An 18,659-nucleotide genomic window follows, 5' to 3' on the forward strand; every position below is an offset into this window, starting at 1 on the left:
GGTACGCGGGCCTCTCACTGTTGTGGCCTGTCCCGTTGCGGAGCACAGGCTCCGGATGCACAGGCTCAGCGGCCATGGCTCACGGGCCCAGCCGCTCCGCGGCACGTGGGATCTTCCCGGACCGGGGCACGAACCTGTGTCCCGTGCATTGGCAGGCGGACTCTCAACCACTGTGCCACCAGGGAAGCCTGGTAGCACCTTCTTAGAGTGTCTGGACAGGGAACTGCAATTATTGACTAATTGCCTCAGAGTGAAGATGACAGTAAATTTATATACACATATACATTTACTTCACATTGTTTATACATAAGTATTTTAAAGTAAGTAATAGATGACATAATAGGGACTTATTTTAACCCTGACTTCACACATGGGGAAACTAAGCCTCAGGAAGTAGAAGCAACTTGCCCAAGGTCACATAGCCACTGATTGGGGTGCCAGGATTAGAACCCAGGGCTCCACCAGCCCAAAGTCTAGTCCTCTGCCCTATCCAGCTTTTCCTGAACAAGACTCAGAGCCCTTGGGATCCTCCATCTGGAATGGCCTCCATAGAGTCTGGGTGAGGGCTCTGGCTTAGGGTGGCTTTAGACCCTCGGTTCCAGGGCCTCAAGGAACTGGTGGGAAGGGGCCAGGGCCCAGGCCCTGGAATCAGCTCTGCCACTTCCAGCTGCGTGACCTTGGGCAGATTACTGCATTTCCCTGAGCCTCAGGTTTCCGTTCTGTGCAGTGTGAGTGATAATTCCAACATCACACAGTGTGTATGAAGAGCTTAATTCAGGGCCCGGTACTTACTAAATGTGGAACAACTTTTGCAGTCATTGTAAGGAATAGAACTCCCAGCTTGAACTGGTTTAATCATGAAAGGTGATGTTTGGTTCATGTAACCAGAAAGCCTGGAGGTGGGTAAGTTGCAGGACTGGTTGATCCAGGGCTTCAGTGATGTCACCAGGGACCCAGCTTCTTTCCATCTCTCTGTCTGATGCACAGTGACTGCCGGCTGCCTCAGGCTGCATAGCTGGGCTTTTAGGCCAAGACAGAGTCTCAGGGATCCTTCTGACTGGATGGACTTTGGGCTTTGGTCACATGTGCTCCCTCAGACCAAGGACTCTGACGAGGAGATAGAATGTACTGATTGGCTTAGCCCATCTGGGGCCTACCCCTTGAGCTGTAGGTTTCAATTCCTGCAAAGCACGTGGTGTGTGTGTGTGTAAAGGGTGGCCATCCCAGTGTCAATCTGGGTTTGGTTGGACAGAGGAAAAGAGGGCTGGGAGATGAGTGGGCAGCCAACAAGCGCTCTTAATGGTTTTCTTTTTTCCCTTTTCCTCCACCCCAGCAAGTATAAAGAAAACTGCCCCCCCATGACATCATTGCTGCCCTGTGGTGGATCTGGGCACCAGAATTTCTTCTCTGCCCCACAGATGGCCAGGAATCACTCCTGTCCTGTGTTGTTCTCATTTTGGACACCCCCAGCCTGTCCAAATGGGTCCTCTGTGAGGCTTCTCCAGGAAGCCTTCCAGAGGCTTCCAGCCATCACAAATGGGAGCCTCCCTGCACTGCGGCCTCACAAGCAGGCACCCAGGAGCACTCTGCCTGCCATGCTTTCTAACTGCCTTGTGGAGACTGACTCCCCACTAAATGAGTGCGTGTGCAGGAGCCCTCACCCTGAGTGTGTCCCCTGACTGCACTCCTGGTCCTTCACCCGGCAGGTGTCATCCCAGTCATGGGATGAGCCATTCCTAACCAGGGTGGAGTGTGGAGGGAAGCACTGTGGCCTCCACATGGAGAACAGGGCTGGGCATTGATCTTGCAGCCCTAAATCCTCTTGCCCTTTTCTACCTCAGGGCCTTTGCACTTGCTGCACCATCTACCTGAAAATCTCTTCCCAGAGCTGGCTCTTTCACATCCGTTAGATCCTTGTGAATATGTTACCACTTTGACGAGGACTTGCTTGATCACCTTTCTAAAGCTGGACTCTATAATTCTTTATCTCAGCTCTCATGTTCCCCTCACAGAACTGCCCATGATGTGCAGTTATTTCATGCATTTGTTTGGGTCCAGCTCTCCCAGTATAAGAAAGCTCTTCCATGGAGGCAGGGGCCATAGTTGTCATGTTCACCCTTATATCCCCAGTGCTTAGCACAGGGCCCAGGGCAGATGAGATAATTAATTTTGTGGAATGAATGAATGAACATATATGTAAAGAAGCAAGGGAATGAATGCCTGACCTGGAATCTGGCATGAACTCAGGTATCCAAGGGTCTATCCAGCTGCCCTTTACTTCTTTCATTGTCTCTGCTGTTGGTTTCCTGTGGCTTCTGTTCGGGTCCCATGAACCTCCCTGGCTGGGCCTGGAGCCACACCCTGAGTCATAGGGTGTGACAAACTGACAAAATTGTCATAGGGTGTGACAAACTGACAAAATTCTGACAAACTATGCTTGTCAGAATTCTGAGACCCCAAGGTTGTCAGAGCTCTGAGACCATGTGGTTCTGAGGGTGTGATGGGGGACAGAGGGCTTCCCTTCCTCCATCTCATGCTGCCTGCAGGGCATTGTTTCCTCCCTGAGCTCACCCTCGAGGCCGACCAGCCCCCATTCATCAGTTCATCCCTCTTCCTCCTCAAAACTGCCCAACCCCCAGCTGGTTTCCAGGTTCAGATCTCACACTAAGTCAGCTTAGCCCTCCCTTTCTTCCTCTTTTCTCTCCTCCCTCAAGAGCCTCATCCTTGCCTAGTCATCCCCACTTCCCCGCCTGGTGGGATGGGGCCAGGGATGGAAGCAGCCACACCCCATGCCGTGTGCTCTCTGTGTTGGTTGATGGGCTGTGGGCTTATCTGTGAACAAGCCCTCTGAGGTAAGGGCTCTTCTTCTCCCCATTTCACAGATGAGAAAATTGAGTCAAGACAGGTCGGCCGTGAGCTCTGTTTGTCGGCCAGGGCTCATTTTGACTAGTAACTCCATGGGCCAGGCCTCGGCATCAAAGGGCACTCGTGTGAGTGGCCTGCTGCTGGTGGGGGCAGCGGGGCTCCCTGGAGCTGCTGAAGGGGGCGGGATCAAGCCCCACAGGTGATCCTTCCATGTGGACGCCCACCTGTTAGAACAATACTCCAGACCTCTCTTCTCCCAAGGGAGTGGGTGGGAGGAAAGCAGACAGGATTTAGCTGATGAGTTAGCTTGGGAGAAGAAACAGGTCATGAGAACCTTCATTTCCTCTTGCCTGAGTCTCCATTGTTGTCGTCGTTGTTGTTTTGAAGAAGGATGTTTTTAAAAAATTGAAGAATAGTTGATTTACAAGGTTGTGTTAATTACTGCTGTACAGTAAAGTGATTCAGTTATACATAGATATGCATTTGTTTTAAAAAATTCTTTTCCATTATGGTTTATCATAGGATATTGAATATAGCCCTCTGGGCTATACAGTAGGACCTTGTTGTTTATCCATTCTATGCCATTTGCAGCAACTAGAGATTATCAAACTAAGTGAAGCAAGTCAGAGGGAGAAAGTCTCCATTGTTCTTGGTCCTGCTAAGGGTTAGGGAGATGGCAGTTCCCCTCCCCGACCCCGCCCACAGTAGGGCTGGAGGATCCAGGGCTGCCTGGGGCTGGGTAGGTGATTTGTCTAATTCTGGGGTTCACTGTTAGGAGGCCCAGGTGCTTGCAGCTCTCAGCCATGATTCCCCCAAATCGGCTTTCTCAGCCATCAAGGTGATATTTTGTCTCCTCTCCTGCCCACTCCTCTCTCTTGGTCGTTTGTTAGGCTGTGGTAGGGAAGAGGGACCATATATTGGGCCCCCTCCAGCCCTAACCCCATAGCACTGGGGGGGCATAAGGTGGTCTGTGAGCACATCCTAGGCTGCCCCAGGGGGTGTATTGGTGCTCCCCCAGAAGCCCCCTAGGGCAGTGGAACCATTTTGGAGCACAGTCCACTACTAGGTAAGAGAAGATGAGGGATTTGGGGAGTAGAGTTGCAGGGAAAATGTAAGATGCCAAGTTACATTGAATTTCAGTTAAACAAATGAATAATTTTTTAGGATAAATATGTCCCCAGTATAGTACAGGACATACTTATCCTAGAAAAAGTATTCCTTCTTTACCCGAAGTCTAAATTTAACTGGGTGTCATGTATTTTTATTTGCTAACCCTAGTTTCGATAGGCTCTGGACGTTTCTCAAGCTGGATGTGGGGACAGGAGGGGAGATGGGATCCCTAAATCTCTTAGAAGGCCTGTAGCTGCCGGTAACAAAACTCTGAGTGGATGGACTTGGGCATACAGACATATATTACTGCTCATAATAAGAAGTCCAGAGGCAGGGAGGTATCCCCCCTGCCCCCTGAGTTCCAGCTGCACCTGCTCTGAGCTTCTCTCAGCTCTGTCTCCAGGATGATGCCCCTCAGGGTCACTGGATGGATGCAGTATCTCCAGGTGACATATCCATGTTGTTGCCATCTGGTGGCCATCACCCACCCGCAAGGAGACCTTGCCCAGTGGCCCTCCAGCAGGCTTACATCTCATTGGCCAGAATCACATATCCAAGCCCAAAGGACCACCATGACTGGCTAAAAGCAATCAGACTCACCTCTTAGGGCGTGGTCTCTACAGGAGCCTCTCACAGAGGAGAGGGTGGGTACCTGCACTAGTACTTGGGGTTCTCCAGGGTCTGAGGTCACCCCCTGCTCCATGGAAGGGGGACAGCATGTGTGAGAGCAGCTTCCAGGGCTCTCTCCTCTGGCCACTTCCCCTGATCCCTGCATGTGGGTGTCTTTCTCTCCAAGTCAGTGTTTCTCTGAGCACCCCTGGATCCCAGGTGCATGGACTTAGTGTCCCTGTGCTTCAGATGCTCATCCCTGCCTTTCCTGTGACCCCACCTCACCAGGAACGACCCATATTCTCTTGTCATCTATATCCTATCCCCTGGGAGCACTTCTCCACTGGTCTGTAAGCACCTCTCTGACGGATGGGGTGCTAGTTCTGTGTCCCCGCTAAAGCACCCCTGGGAACCCTGCAGATCGTTGTTGCATCTGTGAGAGGTCCCTGTGGCCCTTTCCACCGCAGCCTCAGATGATGGGCACTGGTGCTGTCATCCTTCTCCCTCCCTCCCTCTGCAGACTGAGTGCCCTGTTCTCCCCTGTAAGGGACACAGAGCCTGGCACACAACAGGTGCCTGACTGTTAACAGAGTTGTCTGAATAAGCCCAGCGCCAGGAGCCCGGGCCGGCTGGGGGTTAGTGCCCAGGCCCACAGTCGCCTGTAGGCCTTTCTCAATGGGTTGGTCAAGCAGTCAGGGAAGCCTGCTGGGGCCAACTGTGACAGGTGTGGGTCCAACTCCCTTCTGGACTCACTCAAGAAGCCTCTGCAGAGGAGGCCCTTTAATTGAGGACAGGATGGGCATCAGGCAGAGACGTTAGAACATTCAGGCTAAAGCTGCCTGGGCCTGATAGACATAGGAGCGAGGCCTACTGGGAGCTCTCCCTCCCCGGCCCCTGGGCTGAAGGAGCTGTGACTTTGAAGTGGCTTCAGCTGCATGAGCCGTGGGCTCCCTGAACTCGGCAGAGCTCTTGTCTTCCCCGGGAGAGCTCGGACGGGGATGTCCCCATCTCCCTGGCCTTGGGTCCTGCTGACACAGGAGAGGGGGTGCCAGGACACAGCTGCCTCCGCCCCTGGAATCCACTTTAGGACAGACCTGGGAGCTGGTGAGTATTCCTGACAGAACCTAGCTTGATTCAGTTTGATGGGCATTTAGTCAGAGGCCGCTCTGTGCCAGGCTTGGAGGCCAGGGTATCTCCAATGAGGTGTGACTCCCACGTTGATTCAGGATGGAATGCCAAGGATCAGGCTAAGTGTTTTATGTGCTTTAATCTTTTTTTAATCTCATGACATCCCTGCGAGGCAGGTATTATTCGTATTCTCATTCCCATTTTACAGATGAAGAAACCGAGGTTCTGAGAGCTTTAGTTACCTCACAAGTACACAGGTATGAGCAACAGGGCCAGGATTTGAAGTTAGGACTATCTGCCTGACCCCCAGATCTGTCCTTGGACTTGAGCGCAGGAAGAATAAATGAGCCCCCATCCCCGAGGGGTAGGAGGACATGGAAGGCTGTTCCTTCCCGTGTTGGGGCAAAGAGTCTCCCTAGATGGTCCAACACCCAACCCCACAGCTGGGCCCAGGTACCCACCCCTCCCTGCTGTGGTTCTGCCCTTTTCATCCTATTTCTCTCCCAGGCTTTCTTCTCTTGTACCGGGAGGGTGGTGGGGGGCAGGAGATGAGGATATAAGGCTGCATGGAGCCACATGTGTTTGGGGAAGCACTGTTTTCTCTCTCAGGAGACTTTGCTCAGCATGGAGGGAATTATCAGCCACGTGCATGAGGCGAGCAGCACGTGGCCGGTGAGTCCTGGGGGCACATCCAGAAAGTACAGAATGACGAGCAAAATATTCCACAGCTGGTCACTGGCTGTTGGGCAGACCAGGCCCCCAGTGTGCCAGACATTAACCCTTTGGTTGCTAGACTGTGGGCGTCCGGGGGTCCTAGGGTAGGGGCTGGGGCAGAGGGTACTGAGGGAACTGTCTTGACTGGTATAGATAAGGCGTTCCAACATCTGACCAAGCAGTGTGGCTGCCGGAGCATCCTGGCAACATGGCAGCCCTGGTCCGGGAGGCTGCGGGAGGACAGGCCCGTGGTTTCATGGGGGGTGGGGGATGGGCTATTTGGACACGCTGCTTCTCTGGCCGGCACATGTACTGATTCTTTTTCCTATTTTCCTCCCAAAGGGCCTGGTAATGGAATTGAAGAAATCTGAATGAATTGTCTGAGGCGTCATGACTAAGCTTGCAATGTGCCAAGTGTCCCCCGGGAGAGGCCCTCGGGTAGCAGGGCTGGAGTGCCAGGATTGCGCGTTGGAGAACATTCTCAGGAACAGCCACTGATGTCAGCTGCTCCAAGTTCGAGAAGTGCTCGGAGGGTTTGAGGAATTGTCCCATGGATTAGTGACGCCAGCCTCGTGGCCTGGGACGAAGGGGTGGTGGTGCAGTTTGCTGGCCCGGCTCTGGGGGCGGATGGATCTCTCAGTCCACGTGGCATGCTTCACTTCTGGACAGTTTCGATTACTCTCAAGTCCTGTTATTGATCCCATCTGGACTTCCCAGGAAGCTCCATCTCTTGGTCTTTGTTTAACCTTCTGGAGCCTTGCAGGATAATTCTCACTTCATTTCCACGAACACTCTATTTCAAGTGTGTTCAGGGAGCCCTTAATCATTTCTTTTTGGGGAGCCTTCACTCCCCCTCTGCCTCCTTCCTACATCTATTTTTCTCCATGGAGAATGTTGTCAATTTTATTAATCGTTCTTCCTGTGGTTTTACGTCTAGGTCCCTTTACCACGCTCATCAACGGATATGGGATTTATTTATAACTTACTTGACATGGACTCTTTAAAAATCTGGTGCACATAGTGTATTAATGGTAGTAGCCAACAGCTTTTACTGGGCTTGGACTCTGTGCCACTGTACTTCGTGTTCATTTTCTCTTTAATTTCACAATGACCTTTTAAAGTCGATACTATCATTAGCCACCGCTTTATAGATGAGGGTACTGAGATTCATGCAGGGTAAGTACCACTCTCACTCAGAGTTATATAGCAAGTGAGGGGGTAGAGCTGGGCCTGGACCTGGGAATCTAATCCCAGGGCCTGTGCTCTTAACCCCTCCACCCTGTTCCTCAAAGTGTGCCTTCAGACCGGCAGCAGGCAGTCCCTGGGGCCTTGTGAGAAACGCTGAATCTCAGGCCCCCACCCGGGATCCCCGGTGATTCACATGCACATTCGAATCAGGACAGCTCTGGCCTAGCCTCCCTGAAAGCAAACAGGTCCCTTGACTTCTACTGATGCTGCCTGAGACCACACTGGAGTTGGTTGTCACAGGCCCTCTACCCTAGTTGACCTTGCCCTCAGGCTCACCTTTGTCCTGCTTAGGCCCTTCCCTCAGGAAACGCGATTTGTTAGAAAGAAGAGAGGACGGTTAATTTTATGTGTCAAATTTGCTAGGCCTTGGGACCCAGATATTTGATCTAACGTTATTCTAGATGTTTCTATGATTGTTTTTTTTAGATGAGATTATCATTTAACTCAACAGACTTTGAGGAAAGTGGATTGGCCTCAATAAGATGGGTGAGCTCATCCTGCCCCCTCTGCTCCAGAAGATGGAGCGTCTCTACTCTTCAGAAGTTCATCCATCCAGATGGGGGGCAGACGTGAACAGGTAACTAACAGCCCGAGACCGAAATGCCAGTATGGAGCAGAGAAGATTGGTCACTGGTCTGGGTGTGCATCTGCCCCAGGAAAGCTGCTGGAGTTCTCTGGGAGCTGCCCCACTAGGCAGAGCTTGTTGTTCTCTGCACTTTGGGGAGAGAAATAGGATTCTCTCAACTCAGTTGACTTAAGCAAACATTTGTTGTGTGCATATTGTCCATCAGGTGTTGGGTCCCTAAAGACGAGCAGACTTGGCTCTGCCTTTGTGGGTTTCTGAGTCTGATGAGTGAGGCGGATGGGTGACCAGCACACGGGTGCTGCACGGGGTAGGGGGGAAGGCAGACGTGTCTTGGTTCATCAGCTGATGAGGTGAGACTTCCATGGTGGTCCTGAATTGTGCCTGGGCTGGCTTGGCTTTGGGACAGGAATGTTTGAGAGCTCTGCCTTCTGTCCGTGCCACCTCCCTCACTTCCTATTCAGAAGGGGTGTTCTGTCATGTGGCCATTACGTGAGCAACCGGGGACTGGGAACCTGCCAGTGTAGAGACTTTCCTGTTTGTTCTGTATATGTTGTACAGCAGAAGCTCACAGGGCTCGGACACCTTTGTCTCTGAGAGTGTGTAGAGTGGGCCTGGGGGAGTGTCTCAGGGACACGCATTGTGGGATTGTGGCTCTTTTCCTTTGGGGAGGTGTGAGTGGACATCGGGGTCCTAGCTTCCAGCCCTCCAAATGGATACTTTTCAAACCCTAAACCTGTGCCTTGATGGTATAATAATGAAAATAGCTAAAATTGATTGAGCTCTTCCACATGCCAGGCACTGTGCTAAGTGCTCTCCAGGCATTCTCTGGATGCATTTGTACCTTATTCAACCTTATGCAGTAGGTCCAGGAGGAAACTGAAGCTTTACAGGACTAAGGGACTTGCCCAAGATCACACAGTTCCTACGCAGCACAGCCAGAATATCCCTCAGCCCTGTCTGCCGGGGGAATGTCACCTGGGCGTGAAGGTGCTGAAAGGTGCTGGCTTCCGGTTCTGCATCACTCACTGCCCTGTAGGATCTAAACCTCTTGTCTGCATATATGATGGACTCGTTGACCTTTATCACTGCCACTCAGGCTCTCCTCTGATGTACAGACTGTGCGGGAAGCCAGAGCAGATCTCTGCAGAGCCACCCAACTCAAATAAGCCCCCTGAAACGTAAACAAGATGGAAGGAGGCTGGGGACCGAGAACAGCATGAGACCTGACCGCCCAAGCTTCCCTCCCCTCTCCCCACAAGGGCAAGAAAAAGAATCAGAGGGCAAGCAGTGTTGATATCAGACGTGGTGGGTGAGAAGGCACTCATCCTTCAAAGCACAGACACTCTTCTCTGAAGCACAACACTGTTATTCTTTGCTTTTGGTCTGACCTGCTCTGGTAGGAGGCAGGATGTACTTCAGTCGAGTCTCTGGTTCACATCCTACTCAGCTGGGTGTGGTGTCCACTGGGAAATGACAAGGGATCAGCCATTCATAATATGTGAGAACTCCACAGTTAGCAAAATCCTTTCATGTTTTATATGGTCTTCAGAATAACCGTATGTGGGAGGACCTCATCATCTCTGGTTTAGAGATAAGGAAACTGAGGCTCAGAGATGTCAAGTCCCTTATCCCAAATCACCAGCCTAAGATGAGTCTGGACGTTTATTTCACAAACTTTCATGGAGTCCTGGCCAGCTCCAGGCCCTGTGTTAGGGGACTGGGGATACAGAGATGAGCCCAACCCTGTTGTCCAGGGGGCCTGGGCACAGATGGCAATGTTGATACACTTCCCAGTTTGCTGCCTCTGTCTTAACAAGTCAAACCATTTTCTGAGTACCAGCTCTGTGCTAGGTGGGTACCCAAGGGGCACCTGCCCATCTTCATCACTCCTGCCCTCCAGGAGCTTACCGTCTCCTCACAGAGATAAGAAGTGCGTGTGAAACAGTAACCAATGCCATTAGGCCAAGTCAGTGCTGCTGGAGAAGATGTAAAACTTCAAGAAGAGCTCAGCTGGCTCCAGCTGTGGTTGGGAGGGGGCGGATCCCTAGAGTTGTCAGAAAGGAGGTGGGATTTAAGCTGTTTTCTGCAGGAAGAATAGTCCATGTTCAGTTAGAGAGGACGTGGAACAGAATTTTAAGGAGGAACATCATAACCTTGGTGGTAAGAAAGCAGAAAACTTGTTCTGGAGACAGAGGCCAGTCTGGTACAGCCAAGGGGAGAAGAGGAAGGCACTATGGGACTTCATACAAGAGAAAAGAGAGATGTGTTGCGTTATAGAAGGAAGCCCTCAAGTGGGTCCTGTAGAGGGGAGAGAGGAGATTGGGAAAGCAGATGTTAATGGAGGATCTTCATCTCAAGGCTACTGGGCTTAGCACTAGTGCCATCTGCCCTCGCAGTCTTGGCTTCTGCTACGGGCTGTGTTGTCCTAAGATTACCGTTGATTCCTTACCACAGTCTTCAGGATAGCTCTGACTCCCCTTGCAGTGGGGAAGGACACCCAGGATCTGGGTCAGGTAGCATGAACACACACCCAGAGCCTGCACAATCAGGCCCATGCTGACCTCTCTGAATCCACCTCCCATCATACCACCTGCCACTGCCCACGTGACTCAGTAAGCCTTCACCACACTGGCCTTCTGTCCATCCATCCAGCACACTGATCTCTTCCTGCCACGTGGCCTTTGCACTTGCTGTTCCCTCTGCCTGGAATGTTCTTCTTTTAGTCTGGCACAGGTCTGGCTCCTTCTGACCCTTCACTTCTGATTTCAGGTGGCTCCTCTCAGAGTGGCCTTCCCTGCGTGCTCCGTCTAAAGTAGGTCTCTCTCCACCTCCCAGTTACTCTGTGACATCACACTGTTGTTCGTTACCTTGACAGTACTTACTACCTGCTGTAACTTCCTCATTTATTATCTGTTTATCCCCTCTATGAGATCTGTGAGGGCTTAGACCTCCCACCCAGACCTCCCACTACTATGTCAGAATATGCCTGACATAGTAGATACTCAATTGACATTTATCGAATTGATGAATGAGCACTACTTCCCCCCAATCTGCTTTGACCATGGTAAGAAAGTGTAAAGGGTGGACCAGGCTTTGGAGTGGGGTGGGGAGCTATGGACCTCCTGGAATTATGAGCAAGCTTCTATATTGCATTCTCTTCCCTGGGAAGTAGGTTGGTGGTAATCCTTAGTGTTCTTTACCAAATACTTCTGACTCTCTCTCTTCTGGGTACAGGGTAGGACTGTACTTCTTTGGCTTCTTTGAAATGAGGCATTGCCCTGGGACTTGTTTTGGCCTTTGAAATGTGAATGGAAGTGACATAGGTCACTTCTGAGCAGATGCTGTAAGTGACAACGTGTGAGTCACTGTGTGCCTTTCCTCCACCAGGATATGGTCATGGACTTTTACTTATATGTTGAGATGGGGCCTCCATCAGGCTGAGTCTCTGAATGACCATAATGGGAGAAGCCCTGCTGACCCATGCTGGACGTGTAGCAGGAACAGGAAGTAAACTTTGGTTGTGTTAAGCTACGAAGATTCTGGACTTGGTCGTTACCACAGCACAGCCTTGCCCATCCTGACTGCTAAAGAGCCTTTAGTTTTCATTGGGTTCTCTGAGGGGTCTCTTAGCCAAACAAGGTCAAGAATCACTGGCTCAGGGGTCAGCTAGAAAGGTGTGGAAGGGCAGGGAAGCTCATATTAATTACATGCCCCATTATGTGCCAGAAACTTTGCTGAGTGCTCCGCATGTGTCATGGTGTTTAATCCCCAACAGCCTTGTGAGGTAGCTAGCGTGAACCCCATTTTATAGACGAAACTGAGGCTCAGAGAGTTTAGGGCATTGCTACTCAAATGGTCTGCAGACCAGTAGCACCTACATTTCAAACCAGTAGTAGAGCTTGTTAGAAATGCAGAATTTCAGGTCCCTCCCCAGTCCTATATCAAAATATCCACATCTATGTTTTAACAACAGCTCGCTAGGTGATTTGTGTGCACATTAAAATTTGAGACGCACTGATTTGGGGGATTTGCTTGACGTTGTGTAGCTAGCTCATGGCAGATATAGATAAGGGGTCCAGGCAGCCATCGTTCAAGAGATGGGGATGGCTCTACCCTCCACACCCACGTTAGGAGAGTGGGGACCAGGATGTGCAAAACTTGGGTCAGGCACCTGGATCTCGCTCCCAGATGGTGTTCATTGGCTCCCTGGCAGGCACATCTTCAAATAGTTTGAGTGGTTTATGCTAAACAGAGCTATTTATTGATTTACAAAACCACCCAGGCTGTGTCCAGGGTGTATGTTCCTTCCAGATGTGGATTACTGAGTGAACGCGGATGGTGGGCTGGGAGTGGGGTCAGACACATTGTCCATGGTGGGGAAGTCTCACTCCCAGCACACGGAATGTGACTGGAGACCCAGGATAACTCCTTGATAATGGCAGCCACATGTCTTGGGCCTCTGCATGTGGCCGAGTTGGGCCCCCTTGGCTTTGAGCTTGGTGTCTGCCTGGACCATGAAGTGCCCTGACTCCCTGGCACTGAACCCTCCAGAAGATCTCACACAGTGCCTGGGTCCGGGCTCTGCCTACAGGGGCTGAGCCTTGCTGCTCTGTTATCACGTTATAGATGAGGAAGCGACCAGCGAACTGTGCCAGGAGAAAGATTGCTGCTCCCTGGGTCCATGGCCAGGGCTGGGCATCTGGGAAAGGCAGATTTCTGTGGCCCATGGCCTCTGGCACCCTTATCAGTTGGTGGCATTCATCTCTTTGGAGCCACGATGGAGTTGCTGAGGAAATCGGAGCTCTTGGTAGAGGAGCATACTTTGGCTTCTCTTTACTGGAATTATGAGATCGTCATCAGCTCTCCTCCAGATATTTAGAGTTTCCGTGAAAAAGGGACAGTTCCCTGTCCCTTGGTTGTGATCTGGTTATCCATTCAGCTAAGTGAGAAATTTCATATTACAGAGAGATCAATTAATTCAACAAATATACATTGGGTTACCCGTTGAGTGTCAAGTGCTGGGAATACAAAAAAGCACTTTTGCCTTTGGTTAGGCTCTGGACTAGTTCAGATATAAAGAAGAAAGCAATAGGGCGGAGACAGGACTTCGCTTTGCTGTGATATAGATGACTGAGGAGCCTGTAGAGCATTCCCTGGGCCCACATGGGAGGAGATGACAGTGCAGGGCCGGGGCTTAGAGTGCTGGCTGAGGACCTAGACGTGGGTCCCTGTTCTGGATCCACCATGGGCTCCCTCAGGACCACATCTGTTAGACACAGAGAGCAATATACCTGGCGGTGGGGAGGGAAGGAGACCATTGCCATTGATTGAGCTCTTCTTATAAGCCAAGTGTTGGACTTAGGCACAAGGATTATTGGAAGTTTGAATCAGTCGGTGCTTAGGGGATGTTGGCGGGGAGGGCATGACCATTTGAGAATCTCACGTATGAGCCGGGAATGAGTCGCCCAGGGCCCCAGAGCCAGTTGGTGGCAGAGTTGCCTCCACCTCCCAGGCCTCTGGTCTCTTTCCGCATTGACTGGGCACTTGTCCCATTTTCCCAAGCTGGGCTCGGTTTTTGTTCTGGTATGGAAATGTGGCTGCAGGGGGATGAATGTAGCAGAGAGGCGCACGCAGGACCATCGCCAGCTCCCTTCCCATAGATAAATGGAGCCTGGACCTCCATATGGCAATCAGCAGAAAAACAAATTAAAACAGAGCAGCTCTCATCTCCTTTTCCCCGCTCATCCCACTCTGACAAATTTATTTTGGAAAGCGACAGGAGGCTAATGGAATCACTTAATTTTCCTGATAATAAATTACCCCCAAGTGCGACAATTAAACGTTTCACAATAGTTTCCTTCTGCATAAGCTTCCTCACAGGCTCCTCCCACTCTGACAGCCCTAGCCCCACCCCTGCCCCGTCCTACCCCCCCCCCCCCCCCCCCCCCCCCGCCCCGCTCTGCCCTGAGCTGGCCTGGCCTCTCTGGTGAGTCATTTTTATTTCCGGGCTTTGGGATCCTGACCAGGTAATAACAATAGCAGGAGGACCTGACAGGATTGTGGGAAGAAAGAAAAGAAAGTGTGATGAGAGAATCAGGCAGATCCTGTGATGCATGATTAACGTACAATTGACTGTGGGATGCACAGCTGTTGGATATTTTCAAGGCAACTGGCTCCATAAGACCGAGAAAATACCCAGGGCTCATACACTGCAAGGTCTGGCCTTGATGTTAGTTACAGACAGTAGGCAAGAGTCAGCCCTGCTCTCCCCCAGGCCTGGAGGATGGGGACAGGGTGTCTGGTGGCCCTTTCAGTGTCTGCACCCCCCGCAAAACATCCTGTATTCTGATGGTTTCCTCTTGTGTTACCCACGTGGCCTTGTGGGCTCCAGCCCTGGGCTCAGCTCACTTGGGATCCAAGATGGACAAGACACATGAGCCTGGCACCCAAGTGCAGTCCAGAGGGGCCTCAAATGTATGCCCATCTCTTCTAAGGACAGAGGCAGGGGAAAGCGCTGTCCTATGTTGGGGGACTTTAGAGAGGCACCCACCTCTAATTAGGAAAATGAGGAAGGCGTCGTGGATGGTGGGTGAAAGGCACGCCATGAATTGAGCCTTTAAAAAATGTCATTTATGAGGGTAGCTGAGAGGAGCTACAGATTTGCTTTCTTGCACCGTCAGCCTACATCTTTGTGTCTCAGTCCCATCACTTACAAAGAAGAGATAATAGTTCCTGTTTCGCTTGAAAATTAAATGAGATAATGTCTGCCCAGTGTACAGCACATGCTGGACCTGCTGCAAGAGCTTGAGGGCAGGCAGCTGCTCTGATGCTCTTAGACAGGGTTATTCAGTCAGCTGAGTGGGTGGTGGGCAACTTGCCCTGAGCCCAAGATTTCCCTTCAGTCCTTTCTTCCGTTCTTCTGCCTGAGAATCTTTACACGTTTGTACTAGAATTGCTTGTCTGGGAGGGCGTGACCTGAGCTGCCCAGGAGGGCTGGGAGAGGGCGGACAGCTCACCATGGCTCCTCCTCCTTGTGGAATCCATGCACCCCTGTCTCCCCCCCTCCCCCCTTCTTTCCTGCCTCCTTCAAGGATCAACCCCTTACCCTCTTGGACCAAAGCCATGCTGGGATGCTCATCCTGCCTGCCTTTGTCCAGCAAAAACAAGGTGCCTCTAGGGCTCTGCCCCAGCTCATTTGGGAATAAATTTCAGTCTGTTTCAAAAGTCCAGCTTTCAGTTAATGGAATTTAACTGGAACCTGGGGGGGTAATCCAATAACCACAAACACGGAGGATGAAAGCTGCACTGGCCTTGTGCTTGTTCAGGAAACCTATGGAATTAACTGGGCGGGAAGACAGTGTTATTTACCCACCAAGCCCTCTGTTTGGCATGTGGCTCAGGTGAGAAGCTTGAGAGGCTTGTGTGGCTGGAGCTGAGCTGTCGAATATCATAGCAGAGCATAATCAGTGCAGTTTAGGTCTGAAAAGGCCCCAGAGAGAATGCAGTCCAAGAGTCTCCTTTACAAGTGAGGGGACCCATGCTTAGAGGCTTAGAGAGGGTAGTGTTAAGCCTTCCCAGCTGGTTTTTCTTTCTGTAAGTTGAGTGCCCGATTTAAGCTTGGATTGTTCAGGCATCCACTCCAAAGATGGCAAAAATTCACTTCTTGAATAAATATGTTGAATAAACACACTGCCAGCCACAGGACTAGACCCAGGCCACATTCCCCCACCCCTGACAAGTTCCTTTGTTTCAGCGATCTTTGGATGGTTTAGACAACTGACCGGTTGCCCACTTCTTTTTTTCTTTTCTTTCTGAACTTTAATTCCCACTCTTATGTTTTTTTGGTTTTTTTGGGGGGGTACACGGGCCTCTCACTGTTGCGGCCTCTCCCGTTGCGGAGCACAGGCTCCGGACGCGCAGGCTCAGCGGCCATGGCTCACGGGCCCAGCCGCTTCACGGCACGTGGGATCTTCCCGGACCGGGGCACGAACCCGTGTCCCCTGCATCGGCAGGTGGACTCTCAACCACGGTGCCACCAGCGAAGTCCCCCACTCTTATGTTTTAAATTCACCAATAAAGAGTGAACCCCACCCTCAACCCCAGTAAAAGCAGAATCCCAGGCTCCCTGACCTCACCATCCACGAGACCTGGCTGTGTGGCCCCCCGTGTGCTGCGTACCTTCTAGGACTTGTGAGTAATGAACCCTCTCTTTCAAAGTTTCCTGATGGTTATTGCTGAGGGCGTCTTGCAGTCATAATAAGCACCACAGGGGTGGTCCAGCCACAACATGGGTTCTGAAAGGGGAACCCGGGCCCAGGAGACTGCCCCCTGGCATCTCTAGCATCACTGTCATAGGCTGAGACTGGCACAAAACAGAAAGGTGCCCTTGGTTCTCTGCAATGTCCAGCGTTCTGTTCTTTCCCTTGGGGCCAGTGAACTCATGCCTTAACTGCAGCTACCTGTAGCATGTGACCTGCGCAGCCTTGATAGGAAAAGTGTTCTGTTGCTGTGTTACTGTGTGTCCCATAGCAACAAATATCTGTTGAGAGAGCAGATTTTTATTTGCTCTTTCAATTTAAACTATTGTCTCCAGAAAACCCAATGAAAATGTAAATATGATTTCTGGGAAAGGTAGCCTGTTAAGCTATTAAGTCTATATCACCAGTTTGTTGAATTAGTTCTGGCTACGTAACTGGATTCTGAGGGGCCCCCGATGGCCATTTGGTGACCGGATGTAGAAGCGCAGAATAGGATGATAGGGTGGGTTCGTTTTCGGTTAAGGACCTGCCAGGGAGTGTCAGGCTCCAGAAGGAATGGGCTCCTTCAACCGTTTGCCGACCCTGTTGGCAGGGTTTTGGACATTCACAAGGAGGAATTGGAAAGACTATCCCTTCAGGATCCTTCCAAATGCAGGTCTCCAGAAAGGCACTGACGTTGGGACGTTTCCCCCGTTGCCAGTTTGCCAGCTATTGTACTGAAACGATTAAGGAGAAATTGAGAAGCATCCCAATCACTGCGTCACAGAAATGTATTCCATATATATTTTAAAGTGTTTAAAAAGTGTGATAAAATAGAGACAGCATAAAATTCACTGTTTTAACCACATTTAAGTGTAGAATTTAGTGGTACCAAGTACATTCACAGGTTGTGCAGCCATCATCACTGTCTAGCTCCAGAACTTTTCATCATCCCAATCAGAAATTCTGTACCCATTAAACAAAAATCCCCCATTGCCTCTTCCTCCTTAACCCTCGTAGCCACCATTCTACTTTCTGTCTGTATGAATTTGGCTATTCTAGTTGCCTCATATAAGTAGAACCATACAAAATTTGTCCTTTTATGTCTGGCTTATTTCACTTAGCATAACGTCTTCAAGGTTCATCCATGTTGTAGCACTGTATCAGAATTTCCTTCCTTTTTAAGGCCGAGTAATATTCCATTGTATGCATATACCACATATTGTTTAACCATTCATCTTTTGATGGACATTTGGGTTGTATCCACCTTTTGGCTACCGTGAATGATGCTGCTATGAACATTGGTGTATAAGTATCTAAGTTCCTGGTTTTAATCCTTTCGGGTATATTATATCCAGAAGTGGAGTTGCTGGATTATATGGTACTTCTATGTTTAACTTTCTGAGGAACTGTCATGGTGTTTTCCACAGTGGCTATACCATTCTAAAGTCCTACTAGCAATGTACAAGGATTCCAATTTTTCCACATGCTCACCAACACTTGTTATTTTACAATTTTTTGTTGGTTAATTGCCATATGAATGGGTGCATCCAAATATTTTTTAAGTTGCTCTTTCTTTAGTCACAAATATGAACAAGAGCCAACATACCCTTTGATTTTTAAAAATAGTGACTGTTTGACTCCAACAAACAAGCAACACACTAAGAGATGCAGCATGCATACTGACATATAGCAAGTGAAGCCAACGTATAATTTAATAATGTGCACAGCATAAAACTGGGCACAAATGGTAAGTGCTTTCCGTAAGGGGAGTACTTTGTCAGATTTTATAGAGCCAAAATAAACCGGGTGTTTCTCTGAATTTGTCCCCAGTATCACACTCAGTGTCTGGGGTGTGTGTGTATGTGATGGTTTTCCCTGATGCTTTCTCTTAGTCCCACCTCTAGTCCAATTGGATAAAGTACCTTTTCTTCCAAGGACTCAGTCTTTCCGTTTTGTTTTCTACTCTTCCTTCATCCTCTTGTATTGGATGCTGGTAGATGGATAGGAATACAATTCTGGGTCCTGAAGTTGAGGGTCATGAAAGAAGTTGAGCAAAGCCACAGAGCCAAGTTCATACCTTACAGATGTCCATGGTCCACCCCATCGGGCCTATGCTAGATACCTTCTGATGTATTGATTTTGTGGCATCCCCACAACAA

The 18,659-nt window shown here is 50.2% G+C and overlaps 1 pseudogene; it reads left to right on the forward strand.

Moving 5' to 3' along the window:
* The window catches only part of LOC113623615 (acylpyruvase FAHD1, mitochondrial-like), a 33,710-nt pseudogene that overhangs the window by 2,522 nt on the left and 12,529 nt on the right, over window positions 1–18,659 (forward strand).

Source organism: Aethalodelphis obliquidens, unplaced genomic scaffold, assembly GCF_003676395.1.
Source record: "Aethalodelphis obliquidens isolate GAN/ISIS:26980383/991018 unplaced genomic scaffold, ASM367639v1 scaffold11, whole genome shotgun sequence".
Classification (NCBI taxonomy): domain Eukaryota; kingdom Metazoa; phylum Chordata; class Mammalia; order Artiodactyla; family Delphinidae; genus Aethalodelphis; species Aethalodelphis obliquidens.